We start from the raw sequence: 14,688 nt of genomic DNA, 5'->3' as shown, positions 1-14,688 counted from the left end.
CTCCCATTCGGGCATGCAGGTGGTCAGTTCTCCTGTGTGCAGGCAGCTCAGCTATCATGTTTGGGGGCCCAAGAATAAGACTGGATAGAAATATGGGTTGCACCCCCACTTGCAGTAGCATCCTACTGTTGCAGGAAGAGGGATCCCTTCCAGGGCCTGAGAGCGGGCTCTTGTCTCACACTCGGAAATGAATTGTCCGAGGAGATACACGTGCTGACAAAGCAAGAGACTATTGGGAATGGGCGCCCGGGCAGAGAGCAGGAGGGTAAGGGAACCCAGGAGGACCGCGGTCTCGGGGTTTATGGCGATAGGGTTAGTTTCCGGGTTTTCTCTGGCCAATCATTCTGACTCAGGGTCCTTCCTGGTGGCACGCACATCTCTCAGCAAGATGGACTCCAGTGAGAAGGATTCTGGGAGGTTGGTAGGACATGTGGACTGGTGTCTCTTCTCCTCTTTTCACCTTTCCCGTATTCTTCCGATTGGTTGTGGCTTGTCAGTTCCATGTTCCTCACCAGGATCTCCCATAGTAAAATATCTCATGCAAATCGTTACTGTCTTTGCCTGGCCGGGGCAGGCGGTTTCGGTCAGTGTTTCCCCTAACACTACTGACGGTTGCCAGCTCTCATGGGAATTGTCTAAGCCTTTCTTTCTTTTGGTTATCTTTGGGGGTGGTTCTGGATCTTGGAAGGGGTATCTTTCAAACCCTCTTTGGGGACATCTCTTGGGTCCATGATTAAGCCATAAAAGTCTCATTGGTTTTGGTTTTGAATCACGTTATGTGTATGCCTTTGGTTTAAAAGGGAAAAGGAAAAAAAATACATAAGGAGTTCAATACAGCCAGAAATATTTACTGTTTGTCCTGGTTAAACCAGATAATAAGATATTTGAAAGAATTTTTTATTTTTTTTACAGTACTGTACTGTATTTATTGATACTGTAAGTTTACATCATCTGTTTACAAGATGAATAGTCTATCAGCATCTGACAACATCAGTATTGTCTTATCTGATACAAAACATGGTAGATGTTATCTGTATTACTAACACTGGACATCAAAAATGAAAAGGTAATGTGAAAAATAAATTGAAAGAATTTTTTTAAGTGAGCTCCGTGATAAGATTATGGACACTGATATTCAGAGCTTGATAGAAACTTTTTTTAAAGGCCTTTTTTCCTAAGCTAAAGTGGAACAATGTACTCAGAAGGAAAGAAAACATCCTGAAGCTATTGTGGAAGGATTTAGTAAAACAGTCCAAAGACACACAGCTCCATATCCAGAACGTAGGACTCTTTTGATTTCCATCTTTATTGGAAATCTTCTCCCTGATATAAAGAAACAATTGAATGTTTGGCTCAGCCCCTTGATATCTTTCAGATTGCAACCCAATCCTTTGAGGAATTTGAAACAACTGTATTTTGTTTTACAGTAATAGAAATGCAGCATTAGAAGCAATTCAAAGCCCACCAATCCTTTTTAACAATCCCCAGACCTTTCCTATTCATCTCAAAAGGCTTGCAGATATTGTAAAAGATCAGGACATTGGAAACAAAACTCCTTCTTGGAGAAAAACTTACCTCTTTTCTCTGTGCCTTTGAGGTGTAAATTTTTGACCCTGTGTTCTCTGGGAACCTAGAGCCATCTTTCTGAAATTCAAACTTCAGGAAGATAATCCTTCTCAGAAGAAAAATAAAAGTACCTGTCTCATGGCTAAAATTTAAAAATTAAAGCTATAAGATGTCTGTATCTGTCTGTTTCTATTTTAGATTCTTATTACAGAGGAGTTAAAGATGCTTGGGTCTAATAGTAAATGTTTTCTGCCACATTGAAATGTTTGCTGCAAAGGCTGTACTTCTAGAAATTATTAAGAGCATTTATAAATTTGCCACTGCACAGAATGCTGGTGTGACAACCAGTCCATAATTGCTTACCTCTCAGTTTTCACTAGAAACTAGGGTTTCTAAGCATTAAGAATTCTAATCAATATATTTAATTAAAATTACCAGAGGTAATAAGAATAAAAGAAAACAACTGTGTATAAAAAGTAGGTAAGGAAAGTAGAATATGTTTTTAGCTTAAGGAAAGGTATGAAGAACATACTTTTGTTAAGAGAAAAAGAAAGTAATTTTGTCCAGAAGTGGACAAAAGAGGAATGACTGGCTGTTACAGAATGAGAAAGGACAAATATAGGGCAAAACTTAAATGGATACAAAGAACTTCATAGAAGGTTTGTGGAAAAGGAATCCTGGAAATGAATTTTATGTGTGGTAAGGCTGGCTATGATTGGAATTATAAAGAATGAGCCTTAATATTCAAAAGCACCCTGGTGCAAAATTAGAATATGTTTCTGTTTCTGTTAAAAAGACTGTTTTATTGGACTATTGGTCTGCTCTTGATAAGAGATGGTAAAAGCTTTTTGTTTCTGTTTTGTTTCTGTTTTGTTGCCTTTTGGGTAATTTTGGTAAGACACAAAAGATTTTGTGCTTCATGTTGTCTTTATTAGATTTTTGATTACCTTAAAGAACTGAGTCTTCTCAACATTAAAAGAGCTAAATTTTGTTCACAACTATATTTTCCTTTAATATCTTCTATTGTCACTTTTGCTAAACAGATAATTAAGCAATATTTCATAATGACCTGTGATCTTATTTAATCAAATGTTCAAATCTTTTGACATTTTTTTCAACTTCCCAAATCAAGTATGAATGGAGTCTTTTTGACCTCAAACTAACTTTGAGATTTCCCAGAGGGCCCCTGGAAATTCTCAAAAAATTTGTTTCTCACCTTGTAAAGGAGATGTTAAACTAATTAGGTTTATTTGGCATGTTAAATTACATGGGAAACATTGTCAAATAAGAAGTGATAATAAACTTTCTTAGGTTATATTTGTATGGATATGTTACCAACATAAATATTCCAGAAATTGAAGTTCAGAGAAATTTATCAATATCCTCATTGTTTAATTATTGTCTTAAATTGTTGTATGCCACAAAAATAACTGAATTTCCTTATCAAATGAACTCTCATCAGATCTTCAACCATAGCCATTTTAAAAGTCTTTTGGTCATTTATAGACAGTTATTGTTTTATACTGATGCTTTTGCAAAAATGCTTCATCTTCGAAGAGAATCATGGAAAAGACTCATATAAGTACCCTATAATACAAGTTTCTGGTACTTCAAGATCATGCCACAGAATTGGGTAAGAATTTTCAGAACGCTAGTGGAAAAACAATTCAAGCAGAACAAGAATTAATAATATGACGCTGAATGAACTGATGAGAATGATTCTACGTCTTAATGACTTTATGCTGGCTCTTTAATGTTTCAGTTTTTCAGAATTAAGGAAACCCTTTTCTCTCTTCTTTTAAACTATCTATTTCTTAGAGAAATTTGATAAATTATACCTCTGTAAACAGAATTGAAACACTTTTTCTCTCTACCTGATTTCTCTTGGATTTGAATTATCTTTGATAAGAATGGTGGTGGCAGTAGAGAAAAAAATTATGTTTCAATGAAAAACTATACCACAACCTTGTGGTCATTAAATTCTAGTCTTTTTCATTGTCTTTGAGGTTTTATTATCTGCTTATAAATTAGACTGGATCTTGAATCCTTCTAGTTTTCTCACATATCTGACTACAACTCTCCAAGCTAGTGTTTCCAAATTTCTCCTACGCTCCTGACTTGGAATCACTAAGAACAAAGACTGTTTTTGAACTTTTTTTGGAAGGGACCATACCAAGTCACTGTAGACAGCCAAACTTCAGGATCTTGAACTTTGGGTCCATATCTTCCAATTAAAAAGGGCTCCTCCAGACACCTGGAACTACACCCCACCTGGAGATCTGAAATCAAATTGCCTGGAAATGTTCCTCCTCAGAAACATGACATCTTGAGGTGGACATTTCTCCCAAGATCAGAAATCAAGATCTTCATCTCCAATAGGAAAACTCTTCCTTTTGTCTTTTCTCTGCTTCCTTTTTCTCTCTATTAATGCATGAGAAGACAATGCTCTTTAGCTCTGGCAACTACCCCCAAATCCACTCCTAAGGTCATAGCTGCACAGCAAAAGTTCCCAGGCTTTCTTGCTAAAGCGTTGATGATGAGGAGAACATTTCCGTGGATTTAAAGTATCTCCCCACAGATCACATATTAGTTGGAAGAGAAAAAATAGTAATGATACCATGGAGAATGAGCAACACTGTGACCAAGTGATCAGAATTAATACTGCCAACGAGGGACAGATGCACATCTTGTGTCTCCAAATAAATGATCCTGCGGACAAACATTAGCTAGGTAGTATCCCAGATGCAAATATATAATCTGAATCTAATAATGAGAAAATATCAGACAAATCCAAAATGAGGAATCTTTCATTAAAAGAGGGGCGGCTATATTCTCCAAAAATGCCAACGTCATAAAAGCTGGGGAAATATTCCAGATTAAAGAAGGCTAAAGAGAGGTGACAATGAAATACAGCACTAGATTGGTTTTGTGTGCTAGAGGAGGCAAAACATGCTGTAAAAGACATTGTTGGTTTCATTCACAACTTTGGAATTGGGACAGGAGATTAGATAAAAGTACTATATCAATGTTACATGTCCTGAAGTTGATAAGTGGCTGTGGTTGTGTAAGAGATTGTCATGGTTCTGAGGAAATACACACTGAAAAGTTTAGAGCTAAAAGGCCATGATGTATGTAACTTACCCTCAAACAGTTCAGGGAAAAAGAGAGAGAGCAACAAAGCAAATGGGGTAAAATGTTACTAAGCAGATCTGAGCAAAGGTATGTGGATTATTTTTGCATTATTCTTATAGTTGCAACCTTTCTGAATGTATGAAATTATCTACTAAAAAAAAGTTAAGGGACTTCCCTGGTGGCTCAGTGGTTAAGAATCTGCCTGCCAATGTGGGGTCATGGGTTCAAGACTGGGCTGGGAAGATCCTACATGCCGCAAAGCAACTTAGCCCGTGAGCCACAACTACTGAGCCTGAGTGCCACAACTACTGAAGCCCGCATGCCTAGAGCCCATGCTCTGCAGTAAGAGAAGCCACTGCAATGAGAAGCCCACGTGCTGCAACGAAGAGTAGCTCCCACCCACACACTGCAACTAGAGAAAGCCTATGTGCAGCAAGGAAGACCCTACACAGCCAATAAATAAATAAATATAAATAAATAAATAATAAAAATAATAAAAAAAATAGATAAAATAAATTTTTGAAAAAGGTTTAAATAATTTTTAAAACATGCGTTTTATTCTTTCTGGCTTTTTACATACTTTTTCAATGTGCGTATATCTATATGTATACCAAACATTCAAATACATTTTTCTGTCTTTACAAATCAAATACAGGTTTTAAAATTTATTCATCTATCAACTGCTATGGAAAAACCACAGAGCGAGGCACTGCCCACGAGGACTTGGAGTAGTTCTCAGTGGTGCACCAAGAAGAAGGCCTAGAAGCAGACCCTATGGCATCTTTGTAATTGATTATGATTTTTACAGTCACGGGGCAGGGTGAGGAAGGGATCAAAATGAGACTGACGAAGAGAAAAGCATGATATGAATATCTTATCACATCTAAGTACCCAGATTAAACTCTACAACACATTGTAGAAAATATTTACGGGCCATCGTACATTTGACCTATTGTGTCTCTTGTCCACCTTATTATGTGTCAGAGTTGTAATCTGCGTAACAGCTAACATATTATGGGGATTTAATAAAATTCCAAGCTCACTAAGAAAATAACATTATTTTATTAATTCCTGGTGGTCAATTACAATGCTCATCACCAAAGGGCAAAAGAGATTCTAGATTCTGTTTATAAGAAAGACTCTGCATTGATTGTCAGCCCTTCAGAAAATAACCTATAAATTGAGACCTCTTCTTCCAATCTGTAAAAAGCCATGACAAGGCTGACCCATTTCTCAGTATTGCTCTGAGAGTAGCTTGTAGAAGAGTGCAACAAGACTTCAATGACTTAGGAGTACCTCATGAAACTAAGTAACGGCAGGACATCTCTGTTCCACACAGCACTGTAGTCTCCGAATGTCAAGGGTGGAGTAAAGGGGCCTTCTGAAGACCTGCCTACCAGAGGCAATAAAGAGCTTTATGCAATATGCATGTGAGCATTGTGACGGTAAAGATGCAAGTTTCTGTTATTATTTGGAATCATAATTGCTGAAGCAACTGTACAAAGCAGAATTGAATAATGAAACAAAAAATCAAAACAGCTAGTCAAAGGCAGATGATCAGATAGACCAGGAAGGTTGTTATCATTTATATCACTGACAATGCAATACAGACTAGTTTATGCTATAAAACAGACTCCCTTGTACTGAATAGTCAGAGGGAACGAGCAACTACGTTGCAGAAGTTCAGGGTCAGATTTTTCCCCTGCTGGGAGCAGAATCTAATAGCAGAAAGGCTATGTAGGAAAAAGATGGAGACTAGATTTTGAAAAATAAAATTTCCCCGTATCTTAGTTTTCCCTAATTAGGTCTGCCATCAAGGTCTTGATGAACTTAGATTTAAAAGTAGGGGACATTACTTAGAGACAGGAAATGAGGAGGAAAGCAGTAAAGAGGGGGTTAAGTCACTTATATAGGGCAGTTCTTCCAAGTCTTTGTTTCCCTTTGGCCAATTATCTGGTTTGTTTTTCTACACCTGACCTGTCCTAGGACCCTCCCCATCATGCATGCACAACTTTTTTCCAAGATGGATTTCAGCCCAGAGGCCTATGGGAAAGCTTTAGCATAACATATTATGGGGTGGTGCCCCCTCCTTTTTGACCTCCAAGGAGCCTTTCTGTGCATGCGTAATGTCTAGCTTGTCCCAAGGATGGGGAGTGTATGACCTTTTGATCTCTTAACACGGTTTAGCCCCTCTCTGTCCCTGCCAAAAAAGTGTCCAATGTCCAGTTATTTACCCTATTCCTGTCGCTCTTTCTTATATCGAAGTGCAGATATCAAAATATAGGCAGGAGTCCAGTCATAAATATGTAGTCTTGGAGCCCGTTTGTCTCTTGCCTCAGGAAATGTAAACAGGGGGCTGGTAATGAATATCCAGCCTGGAGCTCATCTTCTTCTCTGCCTCATGAGATGTAAACAGGAGGCCAGTTGTAAATGCCCAGCCTGGAGCCCATCTATCTCTTACCTCAGTACTAGCCTTGACTACAGCTTTTGAGCTTCCATTCTTCTTTGAGAGTTTATGAGATGTCATTTGTGAATGTATCTGTAGATTTATTTCTCCCAACCACCGTTATCCCCATCTCCCATGGGGATAAACCAGGACCCTGAGAAGTCAGCCAGTAAAATATTTTGTTGTTTTTCTGTTTGCTTACGGTTTTTGGTGCCTTTGGCTGTGTTTGGTATAACTCTGTATGAACCCAGAAAAATATTAGTTAGAGATGGGACCTCTGTCCTGAGCTTAGAGCAAGAGTTCTTAAAGTTCTCAAAGCTTCTTGACATCGGTCTTGGCAATACATTTTTTGATTTGACACCAAAAGCAAAGGCAAAAATAAACCAGTGGGACTATACCAACTAAAAAGCTTCCATCCAGCAAAGGAAACAATCAGAATGAAAAGGCAACCTATGGAATGAGGAAAAACAGAGTAGAAAAGTGGTTCACAGGGGATGGGGAAATAGGGAGAGGCTGGTAAAAGAGTCTAAGCTTTCAGCTATAACCGAATAAGGTCTGAGGACCTAATGTATTAACATGGTGACTGTAAGTGACAATACCTGTATTGGATGGTTGAAATTTGTTAAAGGAGGAAAACTTACATGTTCTCACACACCAAAAAAAATATGAGAAAGAAAGAGAGAGAGAGAGAAGAAAGAAAGAAAGAAAGAAAGAAAAAGAAAGGAAGGAAGGAAGGAAGGAAGGAAGGAAGGAAGGAAGAAAGAAAGAAGAAAAAAAGGGAGGAAGGAAGGAAGAAGAAACAGTTCTCTTGCCCTGAGTTTAGAGCAGGAGATTTCAAAGAGCAATCCCTAAACCAGCAGCATCAGTGCCATCTGGGAACTTTTAGAAATGCAAATTACAAATTATCAGACCCAACCAGACCTACAGAATCGGAAACTGGAGGAGGAGGGGCAGGCAGCAATTCTTGTTTTAACAAGACCTCCAGGCAATTCTGAAGTGCACTACAGTTTGAAAACCACTGATGTAGAGTATAAACAGCATTTTAATTTAGCTTTTGATAGTAGCTCACATTTGTAATGTATTGGTAACTTTTACATTTCTCTTTTGCTAAATAGACTAAATGTTGGTTGTTAACAACTTGAAGGTGTCGCTTAAAAATGTTTTTTCACTGACTTGGTTCTAATCAGGATATTAAATATCCTTGCTAGCTCTGCTTTATTATTTAAGGATCCTTTTCCAAGAAAGACGTGTTTGTTGTAAATGATAACCTATTTCAGTGACTCCAACTTTAGTCAGAAGTCTTTCCGTCGGTTAAATTTAATCTTTTGTCATTTTAAGTGTATTGCTACTTGACCTATCACCAAAGTACATCTTAATTTTTACAATCCATTTTAAAATGGGTGGAATGAGGTATAGATATTGCAAGGGAAAATTCAGAATTTTCTGATTTTGACCTAACTTTAAATATCCCGATGAATTATCAAAATCTGTATCCCAAATTATGCTTTGATATTTATCACCATTAGCATACGGGAAAGTATGGAAGTGCCAAATGGTTTAGAATTTCATCCTGATATTCTTTCAAATTCCCCAGAAAGTTATTTAGCTGCTGGTAACATACATTTTCTAGGGTGGCCGCTTGGCACAGAACTGTTTGCGCTTAGTTACTCATGCCACAGCCATAGCCCGATCAAGTTGGATTCTTTCACTCAGAGGTTAGGAATCTGGATTGAAAGATGTGGGCCAGTCTCTGCTAGCCACTGGAGCTGAGGGTGTGTGAATGCAGGAGCTGCAGGGTCTAGGGAAGAAGAGAAAGCCAGTCATTAGAAAGAGGCCACAGCTCAGGCATGCCAAGAAAACCCTGGGCTGGAGAATGTGGAGAGAAAGAGAGAATGAGAAGGAGAGCAAGGGCCCTGATTCCTAATGGTTTTCTTGTTCTTGATTCTAACCTTCTGTATCACCTAAAGAAACTCCCCACTTTGGATTCTTTGAAATGCACCTTTATTCCATTGAAAAAACCATCCCCCCCCGCCCCGCCCCCACCTTAGCCAAGTTTGAATGAAACTCAAAGTACCTTGATTAAGATTACAGCCAATGAAGGTTCCTGCTCCATCTAAGTGGCAGGAAAGATATGAGTGACTCAAATAAACGCTGGAGTTGAAATACTACACTATTTCCTAGTGTCTGGGAAAGTTATATGTATTGTCCTGTGCTAAAATGGAATCAAATCTTTTACGCGCCTTTTCATTATAAAGAAAAGAGCGAACATCTCATTTCTATATCAGTGAAGGGTGGTTAGGAAGGAAGGTCTCCTTGTCAATCAAATCGGTTTTCTTCAGTGCCCCCACCAAGTGTGGTGAAGGGACCATGGATTTTGACAAGAGACACAAAATTTTGAATTCTGGCTGGATCACTTACTATCTCTGCTGCCTTGGATAATTTACTTTATTTCTCTCTTCCTTGTTTCTTATGTAAAATGAGGATGAGGTTGGTAAAGTCTCCTTCGCAAGACTGGGAGGATTGCAGAGGGTGTAGATGGTAGTCAGTTCTCCCGTGGGAATCATCATCACCGTCCGGCTGTGTGTACAGCCTTTGTTCTCCCAGCTTCTCTGGCCTCAGTGACATCATAAAGGCGGGGGAAGAAAAATGTGTCAACTTTAGCCGTTGAAGAAGCCTGTGTCTTAGAAGTAGTTTGTGAATTCACTTTTAACTCAGTGTTGTTGCCACCCTGTGGATTTCTTGGGTACTGAAACTCAATCCAAGCCAGGAAAAGGGGGATTATGGTGACTTTAGTAAATCTCAGTTGTCAATGTGAGTGCCTTCTTCTGGAGGAAAGACCATACTCATCACTCCACTCTCATTTGTAGCATTGAAGGTAGTGCTGCAGCATGAATGAGATTGTGCAGTAATCCGCCCTCCTCCATGGACACACACCCCCAATTTTCAAAGATCAAAGCTGAATCCCAAATAACTTGAATTTCAAAGCTGAACAGTGGTCAAGCTAGGAAGAGCATTTGGGGTCTTCACTTCCAATTGACCATGCGTCCCACTTCCACAGTTGGATAGTAGAGCCTTGTTTTTACAATTAGCTGGTAGTTATTTTTTCATTATTTACTTATTTATAGGCAGGCGTTAACTGATCAATTAATTAGTTTGCCTTATAGCACTGTATACACCTGTGTTCCTGCTCTAGTCTATTTCCGGCTGTTGCTAATTTTCTTCCTTTAGAAGCATTTTCTTGTCATTCTTTTCTGTGGAAGTATCCAGAGATAGTTTAAGAGCCTGTCCATATTCGCTGTAGATATTCCACCTTTGTGTTTCCTCCTACTTCCTGAAAAATCCCTCCACTTATCTGTTACTATGCAAATCCTATTTCTTCTGGGCACAACTCAAGTTCCACGTGCTTATTCTGAGCTTTGCAGGCCATAGCGGCTCGTGCTACATCTTTTGGGGCTCATATCTTTGACTTATATGTTATTTTAACATGTACATTATTATTTATTTAGCTCAACTATGATCTCTTTGAAAGCAAAGATGTCTGTATCATTTTTAAAAATTTTGTTTATTTATTTAATTTATTGGCTGCACACCAATTTGGGTCTTTGTTGCTGCATGCGGGCTTTCTCTAGTTGCAGTGAGCAGGGGCTACTCTTTGTTGCGGTGTGCGCCCTTCTCATTGCAGTGGTTTCTCTTGTTGCAGAGCATGGGCTCTAGGTGCACAGGCTTCAGTAGTTGTGGCGAGTGGGCTCAGTAGTTGTGGTACACGGGTTTAGTTGCTCTGAGGCATGTGGGATCTTCCCAAACCAGGGCTTGAACCTGTGTCGCCTGCATTGACAGGTGGATTCTTAACCACTGTGCCACCAGGGAAGTCCCTAAAAGCAAAGATGTCTTAATTGTGTTATTAAGGGCACCTGAATTCCTAATGGATACATAATTAATACATATTTCCCTACTTCCATTTTCCTTCTCTATCACATATTCATCTTTCCAAGCAAGCAGGAAAACAGAAACAACAGAAAAAATAAGTAGTAGCAGATTATTGCTTTTGTTTCCACTGGGTTTTACTTGTGGCAATCCAGTTCCTCATGGGTGTGTGCATGGTGTATGGGTGTGTGGGTGTGTGTGATTTCTCCCCTAACTTCCAGTTCCAAGCAATTCATCTATGGGTATTCTCTGGCATCTCTGTTCAAGTTACTTTCTTCCACAGAGGTTTTCTTTTTTGCTTCTTAGAGGCAACTGATGGTATCACTTTAAAATGAATTCTAGGTCTGCGGTTTTAAGGACTAAATGTGGCAAATGTGTCTGAAGGCTGGTTTGTGGTTTTGCAGTCTCAGTGGAGATTATTTTCTCTCTCTCTCCTCATTTCCAAGGTTGAAACCTATAATGAATCTGCTGTTCCTTTTTCTGAAGAGGGTAGTTTTCTGTTTTGTTTGTTTGCAGTTCACCCTCATTGTGAGAGTGTAGCCTTCTTGTGTTTCAGGTGCATATATGTGTGGAGGTGTTGGTCTCCATTAACTCACCTCTGCTCGACTCCTGATTTTTCACTAGTGAACTTGAGTGAGTACTTGGTTTTGTGTTGGTGCTTTTCTCTCATGAGCTATAAAATGGAAGCTCAAGATCCCCTTACGGCAGACACCAGTTTCAGGCTTTACTTCTCTCCACAGAGTGTTGCTTTCATTTATTTTGTCAAACCTCTGAGCATTTCCTTTGATTGTTTGCTAGCTCAGCAATGCACTGAAAAAGATTTTTTTCATGTCCTGTGTAGAAGTCTTAGTTCTTTGAACTGGGGTGGTTGTTCTTGATGGGCTCATTGACCACTCACCTAATCTCTTAGATACATTTTAGGATTAATTTGTCAATTTCGCTAAACAACGCTGGTATGATTTTGGACTGCGATTTCACTGAATTTATAGAAGAATTCAGAAAGACAACATCTTTACAATATTGATTCTTCTCGTTCTTAAACATGGTTTTTATCATTCCATTTATTACATCTTCATTATGTCCTTCAGGAACGTTTGTTTTCTTTTAAAGCTCTCACACTGAGGTTTTGTAAACTTTTTTTTTTTTTAACTTTCTTTTCTGGCCATACCAAGAGGCTCATGCGATTTTAGCTCCCTGACCAGGGATCAAAGCCCCAGCCCTTCACAGTCAGAGTGCAGAGCCCTAACCACTGGACAACCAGGAATTCACGTAAACGGTTTTTTAAACTTGCATTTTCTGTTGGTCACTGCTGTATAAAAGGGTGAGATTTACATAGTATTTACCTGTGCTGGGCATTATTTTAAATCCTTTAGTAATCTTTTATCTGGTGAACTTGTTTATTAACTCCACTAATCTGTCACTTGAATTTTCAATAAAGACAATTATATCACCTATATTACTGACACTTTCTTTGCTTTCTTTTCAATATCTGTGCTTTTTATTTGTTTATTTTTTCTTATTGCTGTCCTATTTGGTCTCTAACAAAACTGTTTTTTCCTGGTGTGTTTTATTAGTCTTGATTGCAGTCTTATCTTTGCATTTGAGAATTCGTCTTTCCCTGACTGTAGACACTTCTTAAATTTATTCCTGCCTGCCTGCACGGTTGCAGTGGAGAGGGCTGGACTCCACTAGCACAGAATCTTCCAGTCTTCCCTAGTAGGATTTTTCCATTCCTTTTGGGTGTTGCCAGCCACCTGGAAGACGGTGTTGCCTCTGTGACCCAGTTATTCATACAGACTTCTTTAGTCTGGAGGCAGATGTTGAACTGTTTACTGCTTGACTGTGTGTGCGTGTGTGTGTGTGTGTGTGTGTGTGTGTGTGTGTGTGAATGCTTGTGTTTGCATAGGAGGGGTGGAAGCAGGGCCGACCGGCTTGACTGTTTTACATTCCATCTCTGAGCAGTCACCCTAATCATCATCCTTCGCTCCATCTTCGACGTTATTTTCATTAATTATGGGTTACAAGAGTCTTAAGAACTAATCTCAAAAAAAAAAAAAACAAAAACAAAACTAATCTCACCCATATCAGCCATTATATCTGGTATCTACCTCTGAGCCAAGTTTCTTTCCTCAATTCAGTCCTGTCCGATTTCTATCTTTTATTTTATTTTTTGTTAAAAAGACCACAGCTTTTACTTATTTATTTATTTATTTATTTTTTTGTTTGTTTGTTTGGCTGCTTCGGGTCTTCATTGCTGCGCACACACTCTTCTCTTTAGTTGCAGGAAGTAGGGGCTACTCTTCATTGTGGTGTGTGGGCTTTTCATTGAGGTAGCTTCTTGTTGCAGAGCACGGGCTCTAGGCCTGTAGGCTTCAGTAGTTGCAGCACGTGGGCTCAGTCGTTGTGGCTTGCAGATTCTAGAGCGCAGGCTCATTAGTTGTGGCGCACAGGCTTGGTTGCACCATGGCAGGTGGAATCTTCCCGGACCGGGGCTTGAACCCGCGTCCCTGCATTGGCAGGCGGATTCTTAACCACTGCGCTACCAGGGAAGTCCAGATTTCTATCTTTTAGATGTATCTAAACATTTCTGTTTTCCTAATGACATTCTTAGTTTCCAGTATGGCTAAGGATTTATTCTTACTTTTAAATTCATTTTCAAAGATTTATTGTGAGGTCAAGTTTGTTGCATTTGCCAATTCTGTTAGTAATGCTCACTAATTAATTGTTTTCCTTATTTTGAGCTATTTCTTATTGGCTCAGCTGCTAGTTAAACACATATTAACAATACAAATAATGATAGGATATTTGTATTAAGCAACTTCTGATCAGTATATACATCAGTGAAATACTGAACTGAGAAAACGTGAGTAATTATTATAGGCTAACCTGTATAAACTGACATCATTTTGCATTTTCCAAAAAGTTTGTAAATTGTAGCACCAAATTCTCTCTACAAGTCCGAGATACTCATTATAATTTCAAGTTGAGAAAATATGTCCAAGGATTAACTAAGATTTAAGCTATTAGTATGCAGCAGAGAAAGATTCAATGCCCAGGGAAGCATAGCTGTTAAAGGTATAAAATCTCTGCTGGGTTCAAATTTTCACCTCAGTTACCAACCAGTTGTGTTCCTTTTTAAAAAAAAAAAAAATTATTTATTTATTTGGCTGCACTGGGTCTTACTTGTGGCATGCAAACTCTTAGTTGCGACATGCATGTAGGATCTGCTTCCCTGACCAGGGATAGAACCTGGGCCCCCTGCATTGGGAGCATGGAGTCTGATCCACTGTGCCACCAGGGAAGTCCCCTGTACTGAAGGCTTTAAAGCAAGAAATCACTTGGCAACCTATAGCTCAAAAGACTTAGAAATGCTCAAGTTCGGTTACAATGACTGGAATTTTATCTCCCTGAAGGCATGTCTGAAAAGTGATTGCTTTTTAAATTGTTGAAAAAAGGTTATGGCAGACTATCCATGACTTTTATTAAAAGAATCTAAAACAAAACTATAATCATTTTCATCTTTTACTATCCAAGTGCAAGAAACAAAGAATCTGACAGGCAGAATAATTCAGGTCTTTGGAAACATGTACTCAATTATGAAGAGAAGGACAGATCTTCTG

The 14,688-nt window shown here is 38.8% G+C and overlaps 1 protein-coding gene across 2 annotated transcripts in view; it reads left to right on the top strand.

The window, feature by feature from the left end:
* LOC130832471 (mesenchyme-specific cell surface glycoprotein-like) overlaps positions 1–14,688 on the top strand; it is a 56,730-nt gene that overhangs the window by 5,273 nt on the left and 36,769 nt on the right. The window lies entirely within an intron of this gene.

Source organism: Hippopotamus amphibius, chromosome 12 (assembly GCF_030028045.1).
Source record: "Hippopotamus amphibius kiboko isolate mHipAmp2 chromosome 12, mHipAmp2.hap2, whole genome shotgun sequence".
Taxonomy (NCBI): domain Eukaryota; kingdom Metazoa; phylum Chordata; class Mammalia; order Artiodactyla; family Hippopotamidae; genus Hippopotamus; species Hippopotamus amphibius.
The sequence above is the reverse complement of the archived record's forward strand: the minus strand, read 5'-3'. Positions and strand labels throughout refer to the sequence as shown.